The 13047-nt window shown below is 37.4% G+C and overlaps 1 protein-coding gene across 2 annotated transcripts in view; it reads right to left on the bottom strand.

Annotated features, from left to right (window-relative positions):
• The window catches only part of alk (ALK receptor tyrosine kinase), a 430726-nt gene that overhangs the window by 415945 nt on the left and 1734 nt on the right, over window positions 1–13047 (bottom strand). The gene's annotated exons all lie outside the window — the stretch shown is intronic.

Raw genomic sequence — 13047 nt, 5'->3', positions numbered from 1 at the left:
TGGAGCTTCCAGAAAAGGCTGGCCACAGATTTATGCACATTATTTACTTCCCTCATTATGGAAGTGGGGCATCCAAGGGTGTGAGCTTTACATTCAGCTCATGCATGATGCGCGTCCCTGCTTCACACCAAGCTCTGAACTTAACACCCGCACTGAGGCCTCCTACAAGCTTTGCCATTAATCAACCAGGCAGCTCGCAGATTTTTGAGAGAAAAAGCAAGTGGCATAAAAAAAGATTAAGCATCAAAGGGGGTGGAGGAGGATGACAAAACAGGAGGAAATCAAAGTCAAAGTCACCTTGAATCCGACTAAATCACAGTGACCTAAGAGGAACTAAAATTGAACTGAATAAAACCAGTTAAGGCTTTTACTGCTTTCCCCTCCATCATCATCCAGCTTCTACTTCAGTGCATAGCCAGTCATGATTTTGGGCAACAGTATCTCTCTGGGCAATCCTAACATTAAGGAAATAATGTCAGAGGTATGTTCTCCTTACATTTTACCAACCCAGGCGGCCAAATTACTCCTGACTCATATGCAAAAAGGCCTGAGCAGTATTTATTCAAATAAAGACATATATGACATCCTGGTGTCCAAATAAGAAACACAAAAGAGCTCTATGACAAGTTTCAAGTTGACATTTTCTTCAAAAATGACAAAAACAATAGGATATGAGAACATAGTAGTAGGGTTTCTGCACCTTTCAAAGAATGACATTCGTAGGAAAACCAACTAGAGCAAGAAGTACGTGCGCTGATTTTGTTCAAAGCAGGGATCACTTTGGTAACAAGAACACCTGATATGTCATTAAATGGACAAGGAAAAGGGAGTATGAAAAGGGAAAAATTGACCCCATCAACAGCCCTGAAAGACCAAATGAAAGATCTGAACCGGGTGCAATAATGCTGAAAGAAAGTGTGGAGACTTATAAAAGCAGCTAATATGGATACTAACACCATTAATATGGAAAAGAGAACCCCTGATATTTCTTTTGAACAAAGTACAAGTTTCCTTTGGCAAATTCAAACTTTTAAAGCCATCTATTTGTATCAACTTAGCTTTATAATAGAGACACACATGCATGTCAAAGAACATGTCTTTTTTTTGCATTTATGATTTCAATTATCATAAGTGACCATTTGTGCCAGAGCTGGCCCAAGGTTGTAAGTTTGTCGTTTATCTTATTAAAATCTCTCTTATATTGTTAGGATGGTAAAACAATATACCATCCTTAATAAAAAAATTTATTTGTGAAGAAGGTTCTGGATACTCATAAGGGGTACTTTACAGTTTTACCATACTTCTTGCAATCAACAAATGTAATTTATTTATTTATTTTTTTGTCTACAGGTCATTAGCCGTAACTGCGCTACCTGCTTTTCATAGTTATCCTGTTTTTATTTTGTATAAATAAATTAGATTTGCCTGGGGGTGGAAGGTAGAAGCCAAACAGAATGGGGCCAGGACCAAATCTCCAGAATTTTAAAGCAGTTCTGAAGGCACTAATTAGCAAACCATTAGTAATAGTATTTACAATGCCACATCAGAAGTAGTTTCACTTTTTTATTCCTGTCAAATGTTTGGTGCTCTTGATGCCCTCAGGCCTGCAGCAGGATCCGAGGCGGTCATCTTGGGGTGGCTTTGACTAACTTGAAAAACAAAGCTGTACCAAAGTCCATGCAATTTGTAAGAGGTCATTTGGTTCTGCAAGCTTTGCAGGGGAACTGCTTTGTTAGTTGCATGTAGCTAACAGCATGTGGCTTAAGGCTACACTTGCACTCTGTGAGCTCTTGAGACGGAGCCAATAATTTGAGTTGTTCAGCATACATTTCTCCATCTCAGGCAGCCAAATTAACAATCCCCCCCTAGTCAAGACAAATCAGCCGTCTCATTACGTGGACAGCAGCCTGGTTGAGAGCGGCCATCATAAATGAATGTGGGCAGGTTCAGAGGGCATCTCATTAAAATGCATTAATATTCAACCATCTGCAATGGACACAGAATTGTAGTTTTCTTAACTCAGAGGCGCTGGAACAGAGACCGATCCATCAGCCATTCTTCCTGTTAGTCTACAAGTGAACACAGCATGGGAATGAATGTGGTGACATAGCAGTGATTATATCAATGCTTCATGCTTAGCTCCTTCATGCAGCACTGATTGTTGAGCACTATGAAAGGCAAAAAGCTCCTCATGCAGATGCAACTGTATGATTGTCTGATCATTCACACTTAAGGACAAATAATCCAAATCTAACACTCTAGAGCTGCAGTAGCTTCTTTTTTTTCAATCTAAACTCCCTGTTCAGCCTTCACCCCCAGTTTCATGAAATGCACCCTTGTTAAACCCCTCAACTCACCACCAACTTATAGTATTGATCAACAGCTTGAAGGTCTCCAGAGTTTCCCAAAGCTGTCACAATATGCTGCCAGCTCCTTCAGCAAATTGATCATACAAACACATAAATAATAAAGTGGCATGTCATTCTGGCTTCCTATTGATTTGCCTATTAGCAGCTGATGGATACAAGCTTTAAATGTCAAGAGTCTCATTGATTACCTCGGATCTGCACGCCAGAATGCAATGTGATGTCACTTTTCAGGTGACACTGCTGCCTTTCCCCTTTGAGGCACTAAATTAAAGGTCAACAGGTAGATTCCACCTTTAAGACACAATTAGATTGTGTTCCCATCACATGTTTGTTTAGGATATCAAATGGAAATTAATTTGTGAATTTTGCCGTTTCACCACCAAAAACACAAATTGTTTCAGCTTGACAGACAACCTTGAAAACCAATCCAGCAAATGTAAGTGGTTTCTTCCAAACAAATTGACAATGCTCTATTAGACATTACACACCTTCTTCTTTGCAACAGTTTCCAAATCATAGATGTTTTTTCTCCCTCTCAGCCACAGTATATCAGGCTACATAACCCAGTTCTGTTTGAGCTTCAGCTCACAACAAATGACCTGATGTTCTCCCTCAGGACTACCTACTAGTAAGCAGGATTCTCCCCTGCTCTTAATTACAAGTCACACTGGTCCTGAAGCAGTGAGTGCTGTGGCCCTGAGGGGAAAAAAAAAAAAACATTACCACAAAACCACAAACATAAGCTCTGAAAATGTGTCTCTTCTTTAGTTTCAAAATTTACTACACAATTTCCTACAATTTTCACTGAAACCTTCACATTCAAACTGCAGCTCTTCAGATCAATCATTACAATGATCACAGCAGATCTCGCTCACCTGATAATTATCAGCTGATTTTAGGTCTTCACTTGCCTTGTTATGGAACCTTATTATTTCACAAACAGTTTTGATTCTGTCTAATCTAGACCGTCTTCATCCTGGTGGGGTTTACACCAAATTTAGCACAAGCGTTGCATTGCTTGGTACTTTACTTTGTATAATTTTGAGCAGAGAAACTTGCCACATTGGCTTGACAATTTGGTCAACTACCCGGTTATGAAAAATCCCTTCTTAGAAGATGAGTGGATCCATTTCTTACCAGACGGTTGACCAATGACTTGACTAGAAGTGATGAGAAGTAGTAAGAGAGGAGATTCCTTCAGACTAATGCAGGTTGCCATGATGGTAGCTACTTGAATCAGAGTGCCTATTTACAGTTACATATATAAATGTGTGAATGGGGAAAATTTCACCCAACATACAGCAAAAAAGACAGAAGTCATTGTTCTGAATCTGGTTAAAAACTATAGATCAAGACAGAACTTTTAGACTGACTTAAATTTTAAATTAATTACTAAATCACCCTCAAAAAGCATTACAATCATTGGCAAAATTAAAGGTTTTCCTTCAAAACTGCACACAAAAAACTGGTTTATGTGTTTATATTTAGCATAGTTATTGTTAGAGAGATGTATTTTCAGGCGCTGTAGGCAGCTGCAGCTCATCCAAAATGCTGCTGCCAAAAGTCTGACTAACACCAAGAAATGGGTTATATAGCAGCAGTCCTTAAATTGTAGCACTGGTTCCCTGTTTCTAAAAGAAAAGCTCTTGTTGTTGGTTTACAACTCACTAAATTTTTTTTGCTGAATCTACATATCAGATCATAAAAAAACATTTCTCTTACTCTTCGCTATCAGAAGGAAAACTAAACATGAGGCTGCAACCTTTACTTTCTGTTCCTCAGGTTGGGCGGCAACTCTCAGAAAATCTAAGATGTGCTGTTTAAATCAGGGCTGAATTTATGATAGCGTTCCCATCAAGGTCAGATGCTATTTTATCATCTTCTTATCCTAAGCATTTTTTTGTTGTTTTAAATGTACACTGTACTTTTTCCACCAAAGCAATGCTTCTATTTGACTATTTTTTAATTTTAACATATCCCTTGCCTTTAATCATATATTATTTAGACTGATTCTGAAAAGGACATTTCATCACCTTGAGCGTGAAAGGTACTATACAAAGAAAACTTGCCTTGATTTACAGTCAGCGGCTGACAAAGTGTTTTCAGATGTAAGGGAGCGTCACCTTGAATCTGAATGATCTAAAACCAGTAATTACTTAAATGTGCAATAGGGGAAAAAAGTCACCCACTAGTTTAAGCACCTGAACCAGGTACCGTCCTTGTAACCAATTTGAAACTTGAAATCAGTGAATTCAGTGATAAAATGAAGGGAATCTGTTGCAGCAGATTTTTGATTTTTTCATCAACACAATATAGCAACTTCAAAGTTAATTTATGTATTTACTGAGGATCCCTTTAAAACTTTTGTAGACCATAATATTGTCAAATCTGTACAAAATAGAAAGGTTACAAGAGAACTAAAAACATTAATTGCAGTCAAGTCTCTTGCATTATGGTGGCTGTTCTGAACACCAAAACAATTATGATCTAACTGTATTTCTTTTAACTAAGCATGAACTTTTATAATTAAAATAAATAAAATGTAAAAAATGAAACCTCCTACAAAACCCTGTAAAACAAAGAGCATTTAATTTACTCAACATATAGAGTTGCTCTACAACTTAGAGAAAGAATGTCACAGAAATTCAGCTTTTAAAAGTTGAACCAGCACATTACCACTATAAAAAGCATTGCACATTTCTAAGTACGTTAGAGTTGCAGACCCTACATTTGAACTTAAAGACCTCTAAATTAATTCAATGCTTATATAATGAACAAACGTGTATTCATTATTCCAAAAAACAAGTACCGGTAATCTTGTTCTTTGAAGTTAATGAAACTGGATGTTAGCGTGCCTGAGTAATCACATTTAGAAGTTTTTTAATGGTTATGCACGATAAATATTAAACAAACAAACAAAGCCTGTAAACTTTTTCTGAGTTGTAAAATTTCTCTTGAGGCTCTTCCACCAGCTGCTTTGTCAGTAGACAAGAGAAACGCTTTCGAGACATGGAAAATTAACTTTATTCATCTTTCAAGAAGCTACTTCTTCCAAAAAAAGCCGCAAGCCACATCCAGTAAACAAAGTAGGCTACTGAGCGTGTAATCCAACTTAAGAACAAATTTACTGCCGACTTTCTGTATGATTCAGGAGTAACACTCACATTTGCCCAACAGCAAGAGCGTCCGTGTGCTGGGATTCAGTTTTAGGTTTCTCACAGCGACTGACAGATGCAGGATGCTAAACGGTAAATCGGGAATGCGCGAGTTTCTATTTGGGGCAAATCTGGGGGGCAAACACAGGGAGGAGAACTGTGAAAGTAAACAGCTGCTCCTCTCAAGTGTGATGGGCTCATCTTTATTTTCCTTCAGGGTCTTGGTCTCATTCTGTTCATGAAGACTATCTCTGCTAATGGTGCGACTGGAAACATCAACATCGAAATGCACTCGGTGGAAGATATGTGCAGGTTAATGAAGCAGGGGTCCCCACGTTCTCCAGCTCCCTCTGCTGAGATTGGTTAATGAGTCCTGTGCAGCCTATTTTACTGTGCCACTTGGAGAACTTAACATGGGTTAATAAAGTAGAGGTGAGTGGTTTATCGCCCCTGCTGAGCATTGTTTTCCTCTCTCTTCTACTGTAACACAGAAATATTTCTCATTAATGATGTCGCCCATTGGGCCAATAAGACGAGTAAGTACAAATGCACAGAGCACAGTTTAGTGCACGGATTCCTGCAGGCCTGTTTGTAAAATTACTGTGGGTGCCATGGTGGTGATTTATTTAAACCTAATAGCCAGCATCTTACTGCTGAAGGTACACAGAGAAAATGTGAAACATTGGCAAGGCAGGGGTGTAAAGTGCTAAAACAAGGAAACAATACAGTTTGCATTCATCAGGATCGTTGTGTTGTATGTAGGAGGGAGAATCTGACACTGAGATGGGAATACGTGTTATTATATAGAGAAAAAGTGTAAGATTGTGTGCGTATATAATTAGTATAAAGTACATTACAATTGTAGTATACAATACAATTAGTATATTGTATTGAGTGAGAAACAAGATCTTTGAATGACAAATATTCCTGAATATTTTGATGTTTATATGATGTCTGTTGGAAATGCCACCGTTAGCATGTTAGCTATCGTTAGTAAACATTGCTTAAAGCTATTTTTAGGTAAAATGCTACGTCAGTTGATTTATTCATTGTTATTTCAAGCCCAAATGTAATGTTTGCTTAAGTTATTTAAACATAATAACTATAGTAGGTGTCAGCTCTGGAGCCATAAATTGCAGACCCCTGGTGTTGAGTATAAATGTGTACATCAAGTTTTAGATTTTTCTTTAGAGTTTTACTGATTTCCTGTCATTTTTAATCCTTTACCTGAGCTTTTTTATTTTATTACTTAAGTCATTCAACTTTAACCTTTTTAATAACTCAAGCACAGAATTTCTCAAAATTTCCTGAGATTAACTAGTGTTCTGTGAACACATGAAAAAAACTACTAAAATATCCAATTTTAAACTTGATACTTTATGTACTTCGTTTCCAGCACCCTCATATGGAGTTGATACAAGAAAACCTACTCAACATAGCGGAGGATGATTCATCTCTCAGGTTCTGTATCTGGTTTCTTAAATGCATAATTTTTTTATGATCTTCATCTGCTACAGAGTCCTCTACTGTCAAATTTTAATTTTTTTAAACCCTACATGTTGTAATGCATAAGGGCTGGATTGAAAAGCAAACCCAAAGAAAAGCTTTGAACCTCTTCAGAAAGTCTGCAGATCTACAAACCAAAACTACTTTAAAAAAAGACAAGAAAGCCTAGTTGTTTAGAAGGAAACATTAATTATAGGCAGTAGTAGTTTAAAATATAAGGACAGTGTTTCTTCTCTTTTCCAGTATCAGCATTAAACTATTCCTGGGAATTGAATTTTTTAATACTAATTACTTTAATTTAGCAAGTAAATCCAAATTGTATGACTCTGAATATGTGAGGATCTGTCATCAGACATGGGAGAAAAACTGAAAAAAAGCAAAGAAGTGCATATTGACCTCTGCACTTATTGGCACCTCAGACAATGAAACATTTATTTTGAACAAAATCACTCGTGGCACTTTTTTTAGTATACTACCAATATTTTGTCCACCCCACTACTCCCAATAGGCTACTGATGTTCTTTTATAACACTTCAAGGTTGGTTCATAAAGAGAGAGAGAGATATTTGACCAATTCTCTCTGAACCTCCTTCCCAGATCATCCAGAGTCCTGGGTTCTCACTACTGCCCCAACTCCACAGGTTGGGATTCATTTAGTAAATCATTCAGTGCTGATTGGCCAATATGCTGTGTGTGTGGGTTTTTTTCCCTTTTTTTTAAAGATCTGATAAAATATATTCAAAGTTTTTTAGTAGAGCTCACAAGATTGTTGTTTAAAAGGCCAGGCATTTTAATGGCAAAAAGTCCCACAGCATGATGACTCCTCCACTGCACTAAACAGGGGGTTTAAGGGTGTAAAAATCAAAAGCTTGATTTTCACTTTTTTCTATTCATTTTAACTTGAGATTATGCAATTGCAATAAAATTTAGTATTTAAGGCTTTTAACACATCTTTACCAGGGGTGCTAGAAACTAAGGCAGTCTAACATTAAAACAGAACACTGGTCTAACGTAAAATTAAGATTACTAATATGAACTAACAGGTCTTTCTAATTTCCCCCCCTTTTTCTGGCGTATCCTTTAAAGTTAACATGCAGTTGGGATGGGGAACACATGATGGGAACGCTGAAAAAAAGAGGTGTGTGTGGTTGGTGTGTCTAGGGACTGCAACTGTTTGCGCACAACACACAGGTAAACACAGCAGTGCCTTGCAGAAACAGCTAATCTAATGATCATTTAAGAAGGACGAAAACTGTGACTGCAAATATGTATCTCAGTGGTTTTCCACAGAACGCTGGACATTTAGCGGGAGGTTTACAGAATCAGAAGAACACGCATGCTGGGAGGCAAACCTGCAACTTTTTAATGATTTCAGTTCATTTTGCCCCCAAAGAAACTGTTTCTTTGCAACTGTAATAACAAATTTGTAAATCGCTACAAAGTGGACGTCAGAATTTCATTAATCCAGCACATTGATGAATTTTATATTAAATACCATTCTGTGCTTTTGGTAAAGGCCCAGGGCTCTCACAGCAGGTTACTCGTCATCTAACAGGATAACTGACTCATAGAGAAAAGCTTTTATTTTCAGACTGACACCTACATCTAATTACACAGTCGCCAAATCACTTGTCCACGCTCGTGATTTACTTTGTGAGGTGTGGGAGTGAGTCGTTGAGACAGCATCATTTCCAAGCTTATTTTGAAATAATAATGTTCACTGTGAAGACCAGAGGCACGTTGAAAATCTACAACATTAATATAGCTAGGGTTTTAGTATTAAATTAAACCAAAAAATAATTACATTTTTAAACAGTTGAAATTGTCAGTAGTTGTTTTTACAGCTTGTTGTTGTAGTGTGTTCACATATGCTTGTTTGAATAAAATGCTAAACAAGAAAATACATTCTGCCTCCATCCATCAGCTCGCCTTTCCACATCTGTTCACCAATTCATCCATCCATCCATCCATCCATCCATCCATCCATCCATCCATCCATCCATCCATCCATCCATCCATCCATCCATCCGTTTATCCATCTATACATCCATTTGTTCACCTTCTTTTCTTCCTCTTTATTCCAAAACACTGTGCAAACAAACAAGGCTGATGAGAATATATTTTTAAAAGATGGTGACCATCAGTATGAACAGCTGTTGGTCAGATTTAGGTGGATCTACATGAGCATGAAGAGTAAAACTTGTCTCCGATTTTAATAAGAAAAAAAACCTCTGTAAAATTCCACCGGGAGCTCCTGGTGAAACAAAATTGATCAAATCCCAGCTGTCCTCACACCTGCAAGTATTTATAGCTGTGAAGGAAGAGAAGCCTGCTATTACATGACATGAGATGTCATATGCATATAAAATAAAACACAGTGGGAGAGTATCTTTGCTCGTTTTGTTTGGGATAACTTGTGGATAAGTCAGGGTTGTCCTGGTTAAACAATTAACCACGTGAATCCATCCATCCATCCATTTTCTGTACATCCTTATGCCGAGTGGGGTTGGGAGGGGTGCTGGTGCCTATCTCCAGCTAACGTTCCGGGCGAGAGGCGGGGTCACCCTGGACAGGTCGCCAGTCTGTCGCAACCACGTGAATGTATGTGGGAATTAAAGTAAACTTTCCTGTCTACGTCAGATAGTGTGGAGAGATATTCAACTAGCTCAACCTCCCATACTGCAGATGTCATATTGTCCCCGTTCCTGCTGTTAATATCATGCAGATACATGCCTGCAGCTGAGCGCCACTGCTATTCAGATCCGTGAGTCTTAGTTGAAGTAAATTGTACAGCTGGGTTTCACAGCTTTGCCGAATAGTGACTCATACAGTAAAAAAGAAAGATGCTGTCAGAAAAAAAAGTCGATTCAATCACCAGAGACAACCATCCTCATTCTGCAACACAGTTTCGGACAACCTTAATGTTTCCTGACAATCTGCAAAATATTGCTCGGTGCAATTGCAGTGTAATATTTAGTGAAGGTTGTAAATCCAAGAATGGGTGTTTGCTTTATAAAGAAATATTTAAGAGAGCAAAAGAAGACAACACAAAAAAGCTTTAAACCTCGGGTTTGCCAATTTTATGTAAATAATTAGAATTTTTCAGATCTTTGAGAAAACTGTACAAGTGAAGAAACTTAAAAACATGACCTTGAAAACCTACGACCTAATGCAACTTAATCAAAATATCACAAAAGAGGTAATATTTCAATCACTGAGTGAAATCAATATATTGCTATGATTCATAAGAGTCGAGTTCAATAGTTGTGGCTTCCAGCTAATAACAGAACAGTTTTATAAAATAGTAAAATATTCTGCCACACAGCTAAGTTTCCAGTTGTCCAGCAGAGAGCATCTGGCAGGCTAGAGCCTTGGAATGGTGAGGATCAATTTGTCAGCCTACAAAGAAGGTCAGCTGCAGATTAATATAAAACATTCTCATTTATCCAGTGGTGGAACATTTCTAATAAGATGGGAGTGGAATATAACAAAGTACTTTGTCTAAAAGGGCAGGAAAGACTGAAAGGTTTATTGAGTATGACAATATTTTGATTCTCATTCTAATTTCTTTATATTTTCCATAGAAGTAGCGAAAGGATTATGAATTTGACTGCAATAATTTTCAAGACTACAATCCAGAAACTGTAACCTTGCAAAGTCTTGTTGAGGCATAGTATTTCAGAAGGTTATTTTAAACATGGAACGTAAAGCCATAGAACACGTTTTTACAGAATCTTTTATTTTACTCAGGTTGATTCTTGTGAGCATTTCTACCTAGAGGTGCAAACAGTGTCGTTTATTTAAATGCTGAGGTGATTCCTATCACTATGGGAGTCTGGAAATATTATAAAACATACAGACATCTTATGAGAATGGCTTCTGTTGAGGTAAAAACAAGATTTCCAGCAAAATAACTGTAAACAATGTTTTTTTTTTAACAGTAATTACACTTTATTAAACACAACTAAGCTTTCAAGACAATTTATCGATGCAGAGCCAACACATTAACTCTCATTTGTAGCCAGGAGCTGTCAGGATTATGACTTTGTGTTCTGCAGTTATAACTAAGGATGTCACAATGGATTCACTATTAAACTGGATTGAAATAGTTTTACATGAGGTGAGTGATATAAGAGTTTTGATCAATAAAGTCAGAGAGATTGATTCTAAAGGAAGACCAACCACACACACAAGATTTGATGGTATGTTTTGTTTCTTTAAAACTGGAAAAAAAAAATCTACATATGAAAGATTTACACATTAAAATAATAAACTAAAACTAAAGAGTTGACTCTGTTCATCTTCACAGACAGCTAAAAAGGGAGTTGTTTCTTTCTACTGTCACTGCATGCTCAGTAGGAGGGAGTGCTGCAAAGTTAATGACTTCATCAGCTTAGCTTCCATTGGATAACCTTTTACAACTTGCATTATAAAGCTAAATTTAACTAGATTTGATTAATTATTTTGGAAAAGAATTGAATCTGTCTAATAAAGTGCATTGAGATGAAATCTGTTGGCGATATAATAAACATGAATGGAAAGAAATACACGCTTGATTGCATTAACAAAATGTATATTTCTATAAAGTTGAGTTAAACATATTAAAGCGTTTGAATGTAAGAGTTGTAAATTTGACAAGAGTCAATAAATTAGACCGTGTTTGAAAAAAAAAAAACTTGTAGAAAAAGCGTGTTGTGTAATCTAAAGTTAAAAGAGAGATGGGAGACAAGAGTTGACTGGAAGAAAATGCTGGGAAAATTCAACTTGCAAGCAGGCGTCTCACAGCAAAGCCCAACCTACAGATAAAAGTACTATTATAGGCTTCTAGGATAAATTTCTACCCTCATAATCTGTTCTGACCCTGATTGCTTCAGTGGAAATACAAGGGATAAACTAATGGCTCTGTAAAGCCACGATGGTTCCAGAAAAGAATTCTGCAGTTCAAGTCTTTTAACTTGAACCATGATCAACTATCAAGACTCTTACTGGAAGGTATCAATAATAAACAGGAAGGGAAAAAGGAAAAAAAAATCAAGACATTTGGATAAAACTATTTTCATACCATTTAATTCCTTTGAGCAGCATGCAAAAGGACTGTAAACATTCAGAATATCTATCACTTCACATGTATTTACTGCATTCCTGTATTCAGGCTGTGTGTGCGTGGGGGCGTGTGTGGGGGTGTGTGTGTGCATGTGTGTATGGGAGTTTAAACCTGATCTGCCTCCTGAAGGCGCATCCTCTCTCTCAGAACTACCAGTACAGCTAACCTCTGCTGTGCCGTTTGTCTAAAAAAGATTCTTGTGCATTTTTCTGGGCCAACCTCCCTCATCAAAGTGATTAAGCAATTAAACTGATTGTGCCGATGCTCAGAAGAACAAGGCGAGAGCCCTCGAGAAATGACTGCAAACACTTTCTTGGAGATAACAGCATAATTTGGGTCTAATAAAAATAAGGCCTAAATATGCACATTTGTTTTAGAATCAGGGAAGCAGGCAACAAGGTAAGAAGAAACAAGTGACTATGATAAAACTCCAGCTTCTTCTATGTTATTATTCATTCATATGCAATAAACCCTTTCCACTGAGGCATCTCATTCTTTCTGGAAGATAGATGCTGTAGATGCTGCACACACTCAGCAAGGGGTGGCAGATGTAAATAACCAAAGTTAGGGGGTTGAATCAACATGCAGTTCATTTCTCAGAGCTGCTGCACACATCAATAATGAAACAAGAGTCTGGCAAGTCACCCAGATCAAAGGCACAAACTAAAAATCACTTTATTCTCGCAGCGTTATTATCCTCTGCCACCTGCACCTGGTAGAGCTATTAGGGAAGTTTGTGTCTGCTTAGGGACCCCCTGTTGGCCAGGAGGCCCAAGAGAACGCAAACAAACTTCGACCCGCTGTAAACATACTACAGCAAAAGCTTCACAGTTTAAAGGTTATGTCAACAGAATTATAATTTAACACTAAAAATGGCAGCTGTTTGTATCTGAAAACCTTTCTGTTTATAAAT

The sequence above is a fragment of the Xiphophorus hellerii genome, chromosome 19, assembly GCF_003331165.1.
Source record: "Xiphophorus hellerii strain 12219 chromosome 19, Xiphophorus_hellerii-4.1, whole genome shotgun sequence".
NCBI classification, from domain to species: domain Eukaryota; kingdom Metazoa; phylum Chordata; class Actinopteri; order Cyprinodontiformes; family Poeciliidae; genus Xiphophorus; species Xiphophorus hellerii.
The sequence above is the reverse complement of the archived record's forward strand: the minus strand, read 5'-3'. Positions and strand labels throughout refer to the sequence as shown.